Here is an 18,265-nt window from a genome sequence, read left to right as displayed (position 1 = left end):
AAGGGCCAGTGTGCCTGTAGATTTTCATTCTGACAAAGCAGGAACACACATTATCAGTTGCTTGAAGACTAAGACTAACTGATTAAACAAGTGAAATCAGCTGTATTGCTGCTAGATTGGAATGAAAACCTGTAGTCACACCCACTCTTTGCGGATGAGACTGGACATCCCTGAACTAACACTGTACAAGCACTGTAAAACCACTGGTCTAACTCTGTAAAAGCTGTAAAATCACTGGTCTAACTCTGTGAAAACTGTGAAACTGCCAGTCTAACACTGTAAACACTGTACACTGGTCTAACCCTGTAAACACTGATTTAACACTGTAAACACTGTAAAAACACTGGCCTAACTCTGTACACACTGTAAAATCACTGGTCAAACACTGTAAATGCTAGTCAAACACTGTAAACACTGTATAACCACCAGTCTAACACTGCAAAACACCAATCTAACATTGGAAAACATATCCAACACTGTAAAGGCTGTAAAATCTATATATACTATAAACACATTGAGTAGTAAACAAAATGTAACACTTTAAAAAACACACTGGTGGTTAAACCATAAAAAAGATCCAGTTCAAAATGTTCCAAACTTAAGTGAAAGCCAGGTATACAATTTTACTGTATTACTGTATTATGCACGTTTATATTTCATCACATATGCTTATGTGGTTTTTGACACTGTAAGGGAAACTCTTATCTACAAAAATACTAAAGTAAAAGCGACAGCATCAAGTAAACACTAAGCCATAAATAGAAGGCTTGATTAGACACAAAATAGACAAACACAGTGATATAAACATGATTAGAGTGCAGATTTTGACTGTAATCTAATTCTTAGAGCCGCTACTAGAGCTGCATGTAATCAGACGGTCACTTTCATTTCGGCGGCCATTACGGTCAATCCCAAGCTCCATCCAGCACTGCAGAATCTCTAATTGTGTTAGTGAAATGGAGGGCTGGCTGTGTGCTGATTGAATTAGTCTCCATATGTGTGTGTGTGTGTGTGTTGACCTCACGGCAATGCAGCTTAGCCTTGTTTTCTAGTCAATATAAAGAGAGTCATCAATACTAATTAACAAACAGCATAGGGACATTCTTTATCCTCTTTATACAGCCGCACCCAGGCTTCAAATCAGATCAAAAGCCTCATTTTGCCTGAATGGGATGCTAACTGACAATACCAAGTCTATGAATCATGTTTGTATAGTGGAAACTAACAGGCTTTGTTCCTTACCTACGATCATGCTCCATCACAGTATACACAACCTTAAAAATGCCTCATCTTACATTATCCTGAATTATTTCTTACACTTTATATTATTTCATTATGGCTTGATGAAGCAAGTGCAGACTCCACACCTTAAACAAACCCACATTTGTGTTTGTAGGTTGGTTTTGAATTTGAATGTACTGCTGATATTTGTAAGGTGCAGTACTGTGCAAAACTCCTCATCTTTTATTGAATTTCCAGTCAAAATGGCCATTAAGTGCAAATATCTGGAACATACTTAGCAGAAAATAATATAATTTTTTCAGTATTTAGCGTCCACGCTTCCAGCTTTCATTCTCAGTTTTTGCAAGAAATCTGCAGGGATATTTTCCCACACCTCCAAAGTTCAGTCCTAGAAGTTGATTGCATTTTCTGCTTCTCACAATCCAAATAATCCCAAACTCATTTAAAGATTTTGGGCTCTTGAGTCGCCAGCTCACTGCTCTGAGAACAACAGATTTTCTCCTGTCTCGCAACAGATAAAAGCTTTAAGTGCTGTTTATCACACAGGGACAGTTTTGGTGGTCTACCAGGTCTCACACAGTTGTTAAGAATTCCATTACCTCGGCACTGTTCAATAATTTTTTAAAATTATGGATTTGGAAATACATAATGACCATTAGAAATTAGATGAAGGGCATTTTACAGTATTGTAACTGTGCATGCCATTCCATGCACATTCTCTTCATAAAGGTTATGTTACTTGTCTTCATACATACATACATATATCTGCAGTGCAACTTTATATACACTGTGCTGTACCTCTACATTCAGAGTGATACTGTGTGTTGCATGTGTGGAGTTCTATCTGCAGCGCTGTCTTTTTCATTACGTCTTGTTGTTTGTATGTTCAATCCCGGCCGACGGCTGTCACTCGTATTTCTCTCACTCTTCTTTTGCGCTGAAACGTACACAAACGTTTTCTCTCCCCAGGCTATTCTAACCCTCTGCCAGCAAGAGCGACCATCTGTGTTTTGAAATTTGCCCCGAAGCGTAGGCCGTGCTGCAAACCCATCCGTGTCACACGTGCTGGCACTGCGGCACTGGCGTCAGACAAAACGCCTTGCTAAGAGAAGCTTCCTGAAGGAAAACAAGCTGTTTGAAATACACATTGTACACATTTTGTCAAACAAAAATTGAAAGAAAAATGGTCTAAACAATTTCAAACTTGGTTGCTTCACTAAAAACAGCACTGGCAGCCATCTTGATACCACAATTTGGTCTTTACTTTTGTCTGTTTAACAGAGCAGGCGACAGCTGGAACACTAGACAGCTGGACATAAAAAAAAAAATAAATACACGTAGGATTTAATGAACATAACATTTTAGCCACTGCAGTACTGCAAGTCTAACGCGTCGAATTTGGCTACGCGGCTACCTGGATTGGCAATCTGGCCTAAAACTATGATTTTAAATCTAATTTGTTGTGTTTGTAGTGCAACAATATATTTGTCAGCCTTATTAGTTTGACATTGCTTTCTTTATCAATGTTTTCTCACTACATTACCCATCATGCATTATGCAAACCCACCACACAACCACTGTAAATCCCTGTGGTGTCATCCAATCCTAACTGTTAGACTAACCCCTGATCTATAGGCTATTAAATACAACCAAGCTAGCATCAGTGAAACGTTTACCTCAGTTGTTGAATAAAATCTTTGAGAAATCAGCAATTTTACCTTAATTCAGCACAAAGTGGATCAAAGAAACAAGTTTTTTGACCTTTCAGGCACAAAAAAGAAACCAAACAGACATGAAGTTAGCTTCATTTGTTAGTTCAAATGAAATGACTTCATTTATTTGCTGGCTAAAGATTTGAAAAAAAAGGCATCCCAACACTCCTCCTCTAAAACACCCACTCCAAAGTAACTGTAGTTCTCTTTCCACCTTCAGAATACATCATCAAAAGGAGGTTTTCCTAGTCTTTGAACTAGATCTTGCTTTAAAAACTACCACAACATTACTGTAAGAGCTGAAAGTGGACTTTTCTGTGTAGAATCAAACAAAGCTTACATTTTTCTGTCTCAAGTGTTAAAGTGTAAACCAAACACTCATTCTGTGCATGCTAGCATGCATACATGCTAATAACTTTAGCACTTGCTTAATGACTAGCTAACGTCACCTTAGTGAGCTCTTAACAAAGTATTATTTATTAATTTTTTTTTTATTTTAACCCAATTATCTCCCCAATTTAGTGGTCGCCAATTCCACCCGCTAGTTAGGACTCCCCCAATCCCACGATACTATCAATGCTAGGAGGGCGAAGGCTAACACAGGCTTCCTCCGAGACCTGTGAAGTGTCAACGCTTCTTTTCGAACTGCCGCTCACACAACGTCATTGGACAGCCGAACGCACTCGGAGGAAAGCGCCAACCGCCAGATCTGTTACGTCAGCTAACAGACGCCTGCGCTGACTAGCATCGCGTTAAGTGATGGGGGGAGAGGGAGGGGCCATCCTACCCACCCAGAGAGAGTGAAGCCAATTGTGCTCTCTTGGACTCCCGGCTACGGATGGCTGTAGCATCACCGGGGATCGAACTCACGATCTCCTGATGATAGGGCCTACGCTTAGACGGGTGCGCCACTCGGGAGCCCCACAAAGTATTAGTTTAAAAAATAGCAATTGACACATCGACATACAATTTACATTCTGGTGTGACCGAAAAAAAAAGTCTATCATTGGTCAGTTTGCATGTCAATCAAACAGCCCTTTTCTGTGAAAGTAACAGATTCTTGGCCTTGTTGAGTGTTGAAACCAAACCTGCCTAACTCTTCACTATACGTACTAACTAGTGGATACATTAGTCGGCATGCCTACTACTCTATGTCACCACTAGTTCTAGTTGTGGTCAGAGGCTCAGCCAGTGTTGTACTGTTGCCATCTTCTGGCCTTACTATACTCTTAAAAAATGCAGTATCCTTATGGCTCTAAGCTTGGACACACAGTTCTAGGAAATACTTTCCATGACGTGGTGGTTCTTCAAACCGTGAAAAGGTTTACAACAATAGTTCTTCCGAAACCATCCACTGAAAGCTACTTTCGGGGAAAGTGGCTCCACTATGGCATCGCTCCAAAGAACCCTTTCTGGCAGTTTTATTTTTAAGAGTACATGTCATGCCATCATCCATTCTGCAACACATTAATCTACTCACAGCGGTGCTAGCAGCCACATCTGGGCTGCAACACAGCCTATTCTAGCTCTCCTGATTTAGCGCATCCAGTGCGATGTAACGTGGGTTTTAGCGGCTCTAGCAGCAGTAGCAACGTTTTGAGCAGACATCCGTGTGTCATCTCGCAGATGTTGTGCTTTAAGTGTTTAAGTGGTGTAGTTTAGACAGAGCTGACAGGATGAAGGGATGATTCGGAGGGGAGAAGATGGGAGGGGGGTCTTTCTAAGTAATCTAACCCAGAAGGAACAGAGCACTTCAGTGTGGAAAAGAAGCAACCAAAACACTCTAGGCTTTGTTTTAGCAGGGCGGCATCAGAGAAAGCCTCAGTGTTTCTATCTCCGCTCTCAACGTCCACCCACCGGACTGAGGCAGCAGCTGCCTCTCATCACCGGCTGAATATTTATGCGCCTCTTTTGCTTTATTTTGCTGAAGCGGCAGCATTTCAGGCCAAGAGTTTGAAAGCAGCATTTTTGCAAGAGATAATGCATAGTAATATATTCATTAACTGTTGTTTTGCTGTAATTATGTAATTATATTAGTTACATAAGGACAAAACTGTTGTGTACAACTCAGTTTTTGCCAAAATACCCACATTTAGGTTGCTTTATTAACCCTTAAAAGGTGATGCTGGCATTTTGCAGACTGTTTGTATGGTTATTTTCTAGGCTTCAAAACACAAGAATGATCTAAAGGTTACACTTTACACTCGACGAAGTTTATATTAACTGAACGGACCCATTTATAAAACATACCTACTAGTGTTGTAAGGATTTAAGTATCTTAAGCATTAAATCAGACAAAAGAAAAGACTGGTGCAGCAGACATTTATTTGGTGCACAGCCAAATAAATGTCTGCTGAACCAAAAATCTACCCCACATTACAAAACTTTTCTGAAATAGAGGAACAGTTTTGATTATTTATTGTATACAAATTGGATCTTTGAGTTGAATAAACATTGGAATTTAGTTCAGTCTGTTGCCATTAGCAGCTGAAGAAATTTTATTGGCTCCTGGCTCCATTTATTTGCATATTGGGCATGTCTTTCTCCTAGCCTATTTACTCCTGGGTAGATGCTTACAGTTCATATTTTTATTAAATGTATTAAATGTAGCCTCATTATTGTTGTTAGAGCATATTACCATATTCTCTATTCTAATTGACTGGGCACTATATTAACCACTCTACAAAGATACATGAAACAAACACTAGTAAATCAAGTTCAACAAAACTTTAATGAGTTTGCAATGTGATGGCAGATTAATTTTAGGCAAATTTAGTAAATTACGAATTTTGAAAAAAAGCCATAAAGCATGATACTTGAACTGTGCTACATAAGTCATGGGAGATGTTACTATAGTATCATCAAAGTTACCATTATGGATCAGCTTAAGTCACATTCTAATTTTTCAGTAACATGTCATCTTCAGGGCTGGTTTGGGAAAAAAGGACCCAAAGTCCACTTCTTACCCTGATATTTAATGTTATTGTTTATTCTCCATAAATCTCACATACTGTTTGTATTTGGTTTGTAGCTTTAGCTGCTAAGTGGGCCCTTACAACTGATGAAGTTCTGTCATGCTACTCCACTGCTGCGTCCCCTTCTCTGGCTTCCTGCAGCTGCCCACTTTAGATTTAAAACTGCTACAAAGCCAAAAATGGAGCAGCCCTCCCTACCCAAAGGCAATGGTCAAAGCCTAATCCATAGCTTGAGCCCTTTGGATTTCTAGTACTGCTCGGCTTGACTTGCTATCATTCAAGACGCACAGAAGACAAACATTAAGACTCTTTTCTGTCCGGGCACCCACAGAGTCCCTCTCCCAATGAAGACCCATCAGTTTGTGAAGCACTCAAATGAACACTAAGCTAGCACTTATTAAAATGATTATGTGCTGTATTTTGTATTTTCTTTCTAGGTATCTGCACTGGCTTTTGTTTCTTGCAGGATGCCATAAATGGAAATGCAAGTAAACTTTCTGATCCAATGCTAACCAATATCATCAAGATATTCAAATGCCTTAAACATGTGCAACGTAAACAATGATATCTAATTGCCTAGGGTCTCCTGAAAATAACAACATATGGCATGTGTGACTGTTTCATGTAAATATTTTGAAAGTGAAACTGTAATTTGTGGTTATACCAAAAATTAGGGTTCACACTGTTAGGATCAATCAGTTTTAGTTCTTTGGTCATGTAATCGAGCTTACATTAGTATAGTGGCAAACTTGACAGCTACAACATAGATCACGTCGGTGGCTCAGCATTTTAAACTAAAAAGTAAAATGTTATGTAGCAAATCAACACCAATATTGAAACTTTTTGACAACACAAAATTGATTTGTGTGCTACAAATCCTCATTAGGTTGACTAGGATTTTTGCTAATGTTCTGTAAAGCTTGTCCAAACTCCCAACAGCAGCTTAGAAGTAACATATTTGTGGGCGGAGCCTGAAAAGTCAATTAGTGCCTTGAAAAATTACTGCTTGGTTCCAAACTTTTGGCCAAATAATGAACAATTACTGCATTAGCATGTGCACTGTGCTTTCTAGGTTGGACTAATATGCACTCCATTGAAGCCTTTTCTTTTCCCCCTACTTAGACTCTCTGAGCTTGCTGACTCCCTCCCAGCTCCCTTCTCAAGGACTCGCTCACAGCGGGGGGCTTCAGCACAAAGAAAGTGGGCCGATGGGGCACCCGTTCCCAAGGACTGTCAAACGCACGGCCAAGTTAACACATTTCGTATGAGCCCATTACTTAAAAGAGTGCAAGGAAAAAAACCCAGAAGAACAGACACCAATTAAAGTGCCATTTTAATAGCATCCTACAATGGACTTTTAACACTCCCCCAAGACTCATTAATAAATTCAGTACATTTAGTCACAAATTATGTGCACGGCATGGCGTCAGATGAGTATGAGGGTGCTGTTTGTGCATCTGTGAGCACAGCAACAAAAAAACCCTCATAGTTTGCAATCTGCTTTGTGCCTTTTGATCAGTACATACGCCAAGATTACATGACAACACAATACAAACTACAGCACAAAACAGTGAAACAAAATGATAAATTCACTGCTAACGTCCACATCTGTTAGGTGTGAAAAACTTACAGCAAATTAGTTTATTTGTTAGCTTTTCGATGAGGTAGGTGTTAAGCATATTATCATGTTGCTCTGTGTTTCTGCAGCTGTGACAGCAATATTTTTTAACCATATCTGAGAAACAACGGGAAACCTACTCTGCCAAAATCACATGATGTTTTCTCCTTTCCCATTTCTGGCAGCAGTATGTCAACATATTGACACAAAACAATGACACAGAACTCCAAAATAATGACCTATTTTCTCAAAATAATTACTTAGTATCATAAACAATTACTTTTTTTTCTTAAAATATTGACTATATCTCAAAATAATGACTTTGTTTCTTGAAACTTAAAAACTCATGTTTATGATACAGCAAGTCAACATTTTGAGAAAAATATGACATTGAGATATGTTAACATTTTGAGAAAAGTAAGGTATTATGAGATATTAAGTCAAAATGATAAGATACTGTCAATGTTAAAAAAAGGTGTCATTATTAAGATATTAAGACAATAGTTCAAGAATATATGGCAGTATTTTGAGATACCAAGTCAATAATTTGAGGAAATAAGATATTATTTTGACATACTAAGTCATAAGTTGAGAAAAAAGGCATTATATTGAGGCACTAATTCAATAATTTGAGAAATTTGTCATTATTTTGAGATTATAAGTGAATAATGTGAGAAAATTAGTCATTATTTTGAGATACTGCTGCCACAAAAGACGTGTTTGGTGTCGCAAATTTGCTTGTTTAATGTTATGCTGGAGCTTTTAGGCTAATATAGCAAACAATTTTTTTAGCCACGTGATTAACAGTGTGCAAACTGCATAACTAAATCATGACACCACTACCTCTGACCGTGTCAAATTGTTGGGTAATTTCAAATAGAGCTGCTTATGTGGTGTGTGGTATAGGTTATCTATAAAATGAATGAAAACAGTATTAGCAGTCACCTTGGAGCCTGACTTTTGCCTGCTAGTTAGCTCGTTTTATGGATAACAGTATGTCAAATTAACTGGAGATTAAACAAATCAATGCAGACTGAGGAAAGTGTCTGCTGATTTAGGCATGCAGTTTACATGATGCTAAATGCTACATAAGTGTCCAATGCTTGTTAGCCTAACTAATTCACCAATGTAATGCTTTTAACATGGTGCCTCATAAGAACTAGTTAAGATAAGAACAGCAAATCAATTGACAACCTGCTAAACTACCACTTTTTCAAAGGCCACATCCAAGCTCTCAGCAGCCTTTCTGTCCAGAAAGTGTGTAAGGAGCGGTCAGCAGACTTTAAGCTCCGGGGCTAAAGCTCTTTCCCCTCACAGCTGTATTATCACAGGTGAGTAATCCTCACTGCCTTCTGATCTTGTGCCCTCTCTGTCTCTTTTCTGCCCTCCATTTCACTCCTGAAAACCAGGGCCATCCTCATGCCCCAGTGCAGTGAGGCCACAAGGGAAATCTTTGTATATACGAGAACCACCAGCAGTCCACACAACCAACTGACAGTCAAGATTTAGCGCTCATCAAGGCAAAGTGGGGTTTAATTAACTGATGGAGTCGATGCAGGAGTCTCCAGCTCTGATCCTGTCAGAAGCTGCTGATAGAAGCCGGGGGAAGAGAATGAGGGGGGGGATTACTTCCACTATAACACCTCTGCTTCTTCCTAAAGAACCTAAAGGACCAAGCACGATGCTACACACCACAGCGTAGAGTACCAGCCAAAAGCTTGAACACACCAGATTAAATGTTTTTTATCATCTTTAAGAAATTTTGATCTTAATTTCTTGATATTTGCTTCTAAAATTAATACAAATAGTGACATTTCAGCCTGTGGAAGAAAGAGTTTCACTCTTTTTGCCCTTAACAAGATGTTTTTCCAGAAGCTAACAAGGTTTCAGGATATGTGGAACTTTTTCAAGCCTTCAGAAGCAATCAATGACTCGTGATAAAGTCGCTTGTGAGAATATCAAGAGTGTACAAAGCTGCATGAAGGCTACTCTGCTGAAATTTAAGGTCCCAAAAAGGCTTCTTTGTAGCAGCGAATTGCTTTACTTTACACAATGGTAATAAGTTGGTAATGACATGGTAATACCATGGTAACAAGAAGTACTTATTCACAACTTAAATTTCCTAAATAAGTAAGTACTTAATAAATATTACATTTATAAAAAGTAAGTACTTCAAGCAATAACAAGTTGGGACTAACATGGCAACTAGTTGTACCTCTGAGCTTATTAGCGAGTTAGCATTGTAGAAAATAACAGCAGCAGATATACTGCACAAGTTGCTCAAGGATGGATGACCAACCAAACAAACATTTTTAATAATGAGCAAAGCTAATTACTCACATTTTCACTGCACAACTATTCACTGTTCTGAAGAGCTGATGCTGTCACTTTTTATAAGATGCAGTAAAAGACAAAATAAGAGAGAAATACATTTGCATTCTACAGCTCCAGCATCGTCACTCTGTTTTACCATCACACTATTCCTGACCATTCAAAGAGACGTAAACACGTAACAAACAAAGCAGAAATTAGTAAATCAGTTTTCTAATAACTCTACTGTTAAAAAACCTTACAAGGGTGTGAAAGAATTAAAGGCATGAGGCACTAATTACTGACAGTCTATAGACACTTTGCATGCGTAGCGGAGGCCAATTTCATGAAACTGGAAATTAAGGCCAAACGATGAAAGCCTGTTTCCACCAAGTAAGAGTAAAATGTTTCCTTCTCGGCTTCTGGACTTATTAGGTCAAAATAATCACTTGTTTCTTGAGATAATGACACAGTAAATGAAAATAATGACTAAGCTAAAAAAAATTAGTTATATGTATCGAAAAAATGTGATTTATTTGACTTAGTAAGTGATTTTTTGAGAATGTGAGACATTATTTCTTCATAATATGGCAGACATCTGAGAAAATAAGTAATGATATTAACCTCCTGTCTTGAAACATGTTAATTTTTAGGTGGAGGCATGAACTAAACATTGAAAACTATGAAATATTGTAGAAAATATATGGTTTATGACAAATACTAAATCTGTCCTTAAGTCTGATATGTCATAAAGCAGATATTATACTGTAAAATCTGAACATTTTCTGCCGAAAAATGTAAGGCTATGCTACATTTGCAATAACTGTAATTACTATTTAGTAACTACTAGGAAATTGACATTTAATTTGTGATAAGTACAACTTGTTACCATGGTATTACCTTGTCATTATTCATTTATTACCTTGTCATTATCCATTTATTACTGCTTTGTAAAGGGTAATCCAAGACCTAGTTTCAGTTCTCTAAAAAACCTTCAAACTGAGCGAAAGAGTCCACTAAAAGGTTCTTTAGGGAAACCTTTTGGCTTCATTCAAACAAACCTTAAATATAAGCTAGCTTTGTGATATCACTGTGGAAAGAATCTCGATATCATATCATAACCATTTCTTTTATGCCAGGCTTTGAATAAGAGACTAGAAGGCATGAATCTATAAATCACGTTTAGTTTATATGTAATGTATCTTGGCTGGAGAAGACGCTCAACATTCTCCATGATATGACTGGAGCTGCAAATCACTGCAGGCCACATGTGTACTGAAACATGAAGTTATATGAGCGTTCTTACGAAAAGACGGCATGTTGATGTGAGCAACAGTACACCATTAGCCCGGGGAAAGAGTCCTTGGAGTAGAAATCTGAGCAAACAGCGCTTCTTCTGTGTCTCTTTTTCAACTTGATGGCGCTCATTAGATGAATAAAGCGAAAGAGAGAGGAGCAAACCGCTGGGCCTGTCAACATCTCCCCCTCCATCACCACCGTTTTTGATACACTTTGTACATGAAGCGCTTTGAATATTGATTTGCTCATAATCTTCTTTAGGGTCAAACGTGACAAGCGCAAACGCGCCTAGCCAAACGCAGTGAGAAAAGCCTCTCATTATGCTCTCTTTAAACTGCTTTATTTTGCAGTTCACTGTAGAATAAGAGCAAAAATTCTAGCAGACAAAAAAAGAGGAGGACTGCAGCAAACGGTCTTCAAGCTGAAGCCTTGGTTTCTGCCCGTACATTTCCCTACAAAGGCTACCGTGGAAGGTACTCGCCTAATATTCCGTTTGTTTATGCATCATGAGTGTTGACAAGCATTGTGCACCTGTCATATTCCATATTTCATAATTATGGCAGCACGGCAATATGGTGTGTCACCCCTGGTCCACGTCAAGGGGGGAAGCTTTGCTTGCTTCCAAACGCAGCCCCCGTTTCTCTTGTGCAGGCTTTGCAGCTTTCTCTTTTATCTGGTGGAAGAAAAAGGCTTTTTTTATTTCTCCTCTTAACCTGCAAAAGGAGCTCTTCTGGGTCAACCGTCAAATTCCCCGCAAGCACAGAAATATTGTGGCTTGCTGTAGCCGTATGTTTTTGTGCTGACCCTGCGCTGTTTGAATTCCACTTAGATTTGCTTTGTATCGTGCCTTTGGGATGGATGTTAGAAGCTGACCTGGGCTGGGGTTTGAGCACTGCAGCATTGCTGAGATTACAGTAGAAGCTCACCGCCTTCAGTGCTCTACTGTCATAACTGGGTTAAGACCTCTATAATTCACAATAAATGGTTCCAAGTATACTATGCTTATCCCTCTGCTGACCAAGTGTCTGATGTTTGTATGTTCATTACTTTCAGTGGACTATGCATCCATCTCTTTATCCATCCATTCATCCAACCATCTTTCTGTCTATCAATTCATCCATCCATATCCATCTATCCAACCATATCCATCCATGCACTCATCTATTTAACTATGTTTATCTATTATCCCTTCTATTAATTTGCTCTTCATCATTTTCTCTCATTCATAATTCATCAATTTGATCCATTCATTCATTCAACAATTCATCTATTTATCCCTCATTCATCCATCCATTTCCATCCATATCTATCTATCTATCTATCTATCTATCTATCTATCTATCTATCTATCTATCTTCCTTTCTTTGCCATAGGGCAGCACACATAAGTCTTTCACAACAACTGACATAAATCTTTATAAACGTCAAAATTTACTTTTTGTCCATTTTGATGTTATTTCACCTCAGCAAATGTTGGAACAACTGATGCTTGTTGAAATATAACCTTCTGTATTGGTTTATATTAGTTGTTATAAAATGTTTTTGCTGTACTTTAGTAAAGTGTTCCCAGTTTTTTTCTTCCCTAATAGGTATAACTCATGCTTCTCTGTGATTAGCAAGGATGTAGAGTAGCCATGTTCACCCTTCCAAACAGCTACATGATATGATATCATATAGAACACTGTGAATGCTTTTCTATATAACTAGTTTGGAATGATACAGTATTTCTTTTATTGGTTCTGCTAAAGGAGGGAACTGGAGTTGCGGTCTCTACTGCTTTACCTTATCTTTTAATTACCTCTGACATTCTGGGCTTTTTTCAAAGCCCATTAATGAAATTAGAGACGTAATGGAATTATTAGGGGGGTAGAAAATGAGCATGCCAATGAGCATACCAATTTTCAGATTCAGTTAACCCCCATTCCTCATAGACGATCTCCCTCTTTTCCACTCTCTTTATGGTCTCGCTCAATCACCAGTGTGCATGCACGCGACCATGTATGACTATAGCAGCATATTTACACATGTGAATGGAGTAGATAACAACCGCTGTTTAATTCAGCCTGCTTCATGCTGCGTCCCGCTGCAAAACGCTCTCAACAAAGCCTCCAATGCTGCTGACTTTGACTTTCATTGCCTTGCAGTCTCATTAAGTGCAAGTGCGCAGCTGCTACAAAGGGCTGGATAATAAAGGACTCTGGGGTGCTTTGAAATGTATTACCTCAAGATGCTTTCAATACATATATTAGACAAGAAAAAAATCGTAAAATCAAGCCATATTACAGCAATTACTCATGAATTCAAACTTAGTCTAAGGCACCATTACTCAAGCTCGGACAAGACAAAGTTTAGGAATCTGTGAATTGTGAACTGCCCTGAACAGACCACCAGGGCAGAGAGATGATAGAATATGGGCATTGATGTTGTTGAATACATTGTGAACATCTAGAGAAAGAGGTTAAGGTTAGCTTAAGAGTGAGTTGTTAATGGATGTTAATAGATTTTTAGTTGACATACACTTATAAAGTGGGAAGGTGCCAAAAGTAAAGGGCTATTAGAAGAATAGAAGAAACATCTTTGGTTTTCTCAAGAACTTTTTAAAGGATGGCTCGGAAAAAAGAGCATTCTGGCCTAAAATCAGTATTCAATATTTGATTTCTCATGTTATGTAACATTCTATAGGACATCAGCACATCCCTTGGCCTTATTTGTTTGATAGAATTCACAATTTGTTGTTGTTTTTGCCTGGGAATGTTCTTGCACTACAATACCCAGCATGCTCTAAGAAAAGTGCAATCCTCGCCACAGCAATAAAGAGCTAATGTAGAAGCTAATAAACACAAAAATGATATTCAACTTATCAGCAGGTTAGCATTAACATTAGGTGTCTTGTTTCCTACTGTATTGGACTGCGTATTGTGGTGTCCCAAAGGTTCCTCTCACCTTCAAGACACATCCAGGGAATCTCATTCTAGAGACTGTTTTGGCACCATGTTTACACCAAGTGTAGCAATGATTAAATGTTTCATTCTGGGCTCTTTGACAGAAAGGTTCTTCATAGCACTAAATGTGGTTCTACTCTGAAGGACCTTTTTTTCTGCACCTTTATTAAGCTAACTTGACAAAGCCAACTTAGTAGTCTTTGTTTCATTAATCTGCATTTTTGTATTGTTTTCACAGAACACTTTTGGGACTGATTGCACGTACTGTGAGACGGTTTTTTGCCACATAGGAAAACACTGACCCTCACAGACATTACAGACTCACATATGTAATAGCACATACTAGCAACTATTTGGGATAACATAGCAATGGCCAAGCAACACCTTAGCTATTACCTGAGATATCATAGTGAACTGCCTACCAACACTTCAGCAACCATATGGGATACCACAGCAATGGCGTAGCAACACCTTAGCAACACTGGAACTTACAAATAAAATGTTACCATAGCCTATAACCACCAATGCAGTTCTGGCAATGCTAAAATGCATAGTTTCCAGGGCTGACTGACCATGAGATGTTGAGTGTGAGGAACATTTCTAAAGTTTAAAGAACTTCAACATAATGTTGGTTATGTGTAAATTAAGTTTCCTAGAACTGTACGTTCAAACCAAAAGCAATTTAGGGACCTTCATCTTCAAGAGTGCAATTAAGATTCCATTAGCTAGCAGTGTTAGCCTTGTAGCTCCAGTGCAAAGCTACAGAGCCAACTCTCAGACACCAAACATGTCTTCGCTGATTGACTATATTCGGGGAATGGAGACAATTGTTCAAATGTCATTTTCAGTTGATTTGCTGCTTTAGCCCAAAACACAAAATGGAGATACTGAATGCAGCTAGCATGAAGTCCTCCAATTCTCCTGTCTCTCTGTGACCAGAACGGGCCGAGTGGAGGGGTGTTAATATGAGGGGCTGCGGTGTGCTGCTCTCAGAAATCAAGTCTGCCAGCTAAAGTGCCTAATTATCTGTGAAGTTGGCCTGAAATTGTTTCCACCGCTTGGAGAGTCTATCAAGTGGCTTTCTGCTGCAGAGCTTCATCAAATACCTCCAGTCAATAAATCATCAAGCCAGCCGAGAGAGAGAGCAAGAGAGAGAGAGAGATGGGAAGGGGTGGGGAAGCAAGGGGAACTGAACAGAGACACATGAAAATGTCCACCATGATGAACAACATAACTTGAAAACCATCGAGTTCCTCAGACAAATGTATCCAGCGCGAAGCATCTGAAGTGTTTACCATTCTCAGTACCATCTAATTCATTTCCTGCAAAGACATACGCTCTCTGTGGCCAGGGAAGCGCTTGCTGGTGTGCGAGATAAAAACACGAGCTTTGATGACATCTGGTCACTTATGTGGCAACAGCTCATCAAGTCACGGATATTTAGTGTAAATGCATGGAATGTTGAGGCTGCTTTAGAACAAACACAAACCAAGCAGAACATGGCACAGCAGCCTGAGGCTGAAATCTTTGATTTAGATATAGTGTACCTTGTGAAGGGCGGATTCTTAAATTTTGTGCTCCACTGTAGCCTCTTCACAGCGTATTTCCTGACGTAGACGCCCAACATCTACATTTTAATTGCTTTAAAATCATGATTTATATTGAGAATAGTGACAGAATCAGCATGACATTTTCTGGTTGAACGGAAAAGCCCCTTCTGATGATGCATTTTGAAAGTGGAAGGGACATTTGAAAGAATACGGCTGCATTGGAGTGAGTTTGTGGGGGGTTGGATGTTTTGAAGTGAGTTTTTTTTTTCATTAGCTGAATAATGCAGAAGGAAGCCAGAATGTTAATGCTACTGCTAGGAAGCTAAATATCTTATTGCAGCTGTAATCACTTTTAAGTCATTACATTGGAGAGAATACATTACTCAAATGACTGAAATGACTCATCACATGAGCAGGGCAACATGCTAAAAGCTTATCTTATAGTAGTATCTACTCTACTATAAAGTATCTAAAGATACCTTACCCAGTTCTTTTCTTTAGCTAAAAGGAAAAAAAAACTTGTTTCATTCAACAGCCGAGGTAAGAGCAGGCCAGCAGTCACGATTGGCTGACATCAGAGGGTGATGGATGGATGTACGATAAATTTATGTAATGTATGCTGTGTTTTGAGAAAACACTGATGAATGAAAACATGTACATGATATAAAATCATGAAATCTGTCAAACCAATGAGTGTGAGGAATACAATACTGTGCTACAGAATACTGAATAACCTGACAAATAACATTAAACTTTAGTTTAAGGCCTGAATGCCTATTTAATGGTATAAATCTGGTATATAAGGGTATAAAGTGGCTCCACACCAAAAACATTTTTTTAGATGTCAAAGATGGCCTTCACTCTGTTCCTTCTAAACTTCTTTATAAAGAGATTAAAAGAACGAAAGAACTCATTTTTTGAGAATTTCACAATACATCAACATCCCTGCAAGACACAGGTCCAATCGACCAGCTCCCTTATAAACTCCCATTCAGTGGCTGTCGAGTTAAGCCGGCCTCATGAGGAAGCTCCTCGACTCCGCTCTCCCGATCCGAAAGGTCAACATTAATAAAGCAAGCTCTTCTTCGGAGAGCTCCGCTGGCCGAGAGGGGCCTCGGCAAACACTGGCGAAATGAAGCTGAATACCAGAGGTTGGCACCCGTTGTGAAGCCTCTTAAAGAAACACTTGCTCCGTGGGGTGGATTGCAGACCCTTGGACTGAATTATGCTGTCAATGGGGATTCATCTGCTCAGGCTAGACCTGGACTTAATGTGTCTCAGGGAAAGCCAGCAACATAAGCCTTAGCAGTGTGGCTTAGCACTTCTAAACTTGAGCTTGAGCCATGTTTACAAGCTGCCTCATGAGAGAACAGGACTGCTCGCGGCATAAACAGATAGTGTTAATTAATACTAAGGTAAATCCATAGGATAGGCTACAGGGCTACATAATATACATTGTTATTCATTATCGCAATATTGGCCTTGGCAAAGTCGCAGAACAATTACTTAAAGAGGAATTCCTGCCTAAAAGTAGCATCTGCTATTTGTCATGTTATGTAATGTGTAGTGCAGCTACCTCAGCTTAATTGGTGTGACAGAATTCACAATTGTATATCCTTTTTGTGTAATTTTCTCTCTTTACAATAACCAAAAACTCCCTGACACTCCCCTGGCATTTGCAAGCAGTTGTCGTTTTTCAGAACTTCCTCCTACCATGAAAAGAACATTTTCTTGGTCTTTAAACTGAAAAATATCACTCTCAATACTACTGTGATCCCACTGTAGGAGACAGGTAGTCGTGTTTACAACAAATGTAGTGATGGATAAACACCAGACTGCCCCTTAAACATAAATATTAGACCTGGAAATAGACCTGGAGTCTCAGCTTCTTACTAGTCCCCCCACATATTACAGTACTCAGCCATCACCCTGAAGTCACTGTTTCCTGCTTGTGTATCTTGTGTAGATCACTTTCTTCCTGAAAGAATTTCAAAAGTGTGTCCAAGTGGGATTTGATGCTGTCAGTCAAGTCACCTCATCATATTCCTTCCACTCAATTCCAAGTAATACTATACTGAATCCAGGCGGAATTCAACATGTCTGGAATTGCAATGACTATCACAGCAAGGGGTACATTAAGTACTCCAGGACTAAAACCCTCATAAAGTGATTTGTTCAATAGCTTTTAGTCCTTTGGAGTTCTTCGGTTCCAAGTCCACAGATGTACCATGATTTATTCAGGATCTAATTTGCTGCTCCTAGCAAAGCATTAATGAGACTATCTTTCATGTGTTAGTAGACTCGTAAATGTATTCATATTCATATTCAGCTGCGCCCACAAGAGCAGGCCACAGTATTTGTATTTGATGTATAGGCTACTACATTCCTGCCAGGCTTCAGGTTGTTGTTTGCTCATGCTCATGCTAAACAGGTGGCAAAAACAATTGCCTCTCATCTCAATTTTTCCACAGATGAAGCACTCTTGATGCATCTCGCCATCATTCTCTCAATAGGTAGCAAAGACAAACAGAAGGGAGATAGACAAAGGGCTAAAGTGGTCCTTGAGTGAAGGGTTCTCACTCAACCTTTCACCTGCAATGAGTGGAGCCAGTCCTGGC

General features: G+C 39.1%; 1 protein-coding gene across 1 annotated transcript in view; it reads right to left on the bottom strand.

The window, feature by feature from the left end:
- LOC118816636 (neurexin-1a-like) overlaps positions 1 to 18,265 on the bottom strand; it is a 524,474-nt gene that overhangs the window by 107,807 nt on the left and 398,402 nt on the right. The gene's annotated exons all lie outside the window — the stretch shown is intronic.

Source organism: Colossoma macropomum, unplaced genomic scaffold (genome assembly GCF_904425465.1).
Source record: "Colossoma macropomum unplaced genomic scaffold, Colossoma_macropomum, whole genome shotgun sequence".
Lineage (NCBI taxonomy): Eukaryota > Metazoa > Chordata > Actinopteri > Characiformes > Serrasalmidae > Colossoma > Colossoma macropomum.
This window is presented reverse-complemented; position numbering and strand designations above follow the sequence as displayed.